Here is a 2,079-nt window from a genome sequence, read left to right as displayed (position 1 = left end):
AGAGAGATACACATTCATACACACACTTACATATCTACCGTTAAGTAGCTGCTCAGCTCAAGATGTGCTAATAATAATAATGAAAAGTCAGCGCCGAACATAAACTGCAGCAGGACGAAAGCAAACGTCGCAAAGAAAAAAAAAGTAAAAAGAAACCAAACAAAAATAAAAGAGCACAAAATTCGGGGCGCAAATAATGATGAGAAAAGAGCCCACAGCAGCAGCAGCGCATCGGCGACGGCAAAGGCAGTCATAAAATGTGCCCAGTTCCACTTTATGGTCAGTGGCAGCGCTGGCAGCGTGGACAGCAGACAGCGGGCAGCGCTGGCATCTGCTTAAGCGCTAAAACACGATAAATCTAATAAGGCTACAACAAAAAAAATAGTGAGAGCGTGCATCTAAGAGAGTGGTGTCGCAGCTCCTGTCGGCAACTACTGTCGCTGTCGCTATCGCTGCTGCTGCTGCTGCCCGTCTGCTGTCTGTCGCACGCTGAGCGCCGCATGGCAAACGCGTCGCAACGTCTTAGCGTGGCAGCTCGCATAACTGACCTGCCCCACGTGCTGAACGAAGAGCGTCGCTCTTAAATCCTGTGCGCTCTTTACGCTCTTTGCCAGCCAGCACCCCCAGGAGTTCTCAGTCGCTGCTCAGTCAAGCGGATGCATTGCAGAATGCCGGCTAAATTGAAGCTTTCCGTTTACTTCCGCTGCTGGCGCCAGCAGCAGCCGCTGCCAACTCGATACAAACGCACAACCTCTCTGTAGTGAAGAGCGTCTGCTGTTTTTGCAATCAAGTGCATTAAATAATTTTTTTAATATAAAAATTATTATTTTTAATTATTAGCTGTTCATTTAATATATGATTTATGTGCCGCTAGCTGTGCTGCCAATACGGGGGAATTCCTTTGTTGTAACTGCCGCTGACGTCGCAGTCGTAGCTGGCATCGCCGTCTCTGTCGCTGTCGCTGACTTGTTGATGAGCAACGAGCGTCAAGTGCGGCGCATCTAACGGCATTCGTTTTGCAACTACAATGCAAATGAGAGTTCGTCTGGCACGCTCTTTCTCTCTCTCGCTCGCTCGCTTGCTCGTGCGCGGTGTGTAAATTTTTACTGCAGGCGACGTCGGCGCCTCGTGTAAAGTTTACTATGCCAATGCACTCAACGGTACGTCGACGTCGTTGTCGTCGTCGTCGTCGTCATCATCGTCATCGTCTGGCGCCCACTGCTCGGCTTCGGCTCTTGGCAATGCAGCAGCAGCAGCAACATCAGTTGCAGTGGCAGCGCGCCGACGCAGCACAAAGCTCTCTCTCTCGCTCTCATTGATTGGCATCGCAGTTGTTCGTTTGTCAGCGTTGCGGCCCACCTTCACCTTCACCAGCTGTCGCTGCCATTGCTGCCACTGCTGCAGCTGCTGCTGCTTCTGCTGCATTTGCTTGCACACAGCAGTTCTCGTTGGGCAAGTCCCCGACTAGTTGGCATTCAGTCGAAACGCAACATTCGCCAGCTGCGGTTGCCCAGCGGCGACAAGTGCAGTTCAACCAGTTCAACGCAGCAGCACTCGCAGCCGCTGTGGTAGTAGCAGTAGCAGCCGCAGCCGCAGCAGCAGAAGCAGCAGCCACAGTCGCAGTCGCTGTCGCACTTTGCTGGCAGTCGCTTTTGACCGCTCAACCGCAACGGTCGACTGTTGGGCAGAGCTGCGTTGCGTTTATATTGCGAAACGCTGCGCAAACGCACGTTACATCTAACGGTAAAGACGCACATACAGTTAGAAGTTCGTCAAGTGTTGCCAATGCAGCTTAAGAATAAAGTTGACACGCGAAAACGATTTTTCAAATTTTTGGTGATCAGCAAAAAAAAGGATGAAAGAATTCACTTATTATTAATAAATACTATACATAATATATATGTATATATGTATAAATATATATCTATATACACATATAAATGACAACTCGCCGTGTAACGCGAGGTCTTGTTATCAATTCGCCGTAAAATCATTTTCCATTTTTACGTCGCGTCGTTTTTGCCATATAAACAAAATACATAACGAAATGATAGACTGGAAAAAACAAAAACAATAACA

The sequence above is a fragment of the Drosophila hydei genome, unplaced genomic scaffold, assembly GCF_003285905.1.
Source record: "Drosophila hydei strain 15085-1641.00,03,60 unplaced genomic scaffold, DhydRS2 tig00000060-arrow-pilon, whole genome shotgun sequence".
In the NCBI taxonomy this organism is placed as follows: domain Eukaryota; kingdom Metazoa; phylum Arthropoda; class Insecta; order Diptera; family Drosophilidae; genus Drosophila; species Drosophila hydei.
The sequence above is the reverse complement of the archived record's forward strand: the minus strand, read 5'-3'. Positions refer to the sequence as shown.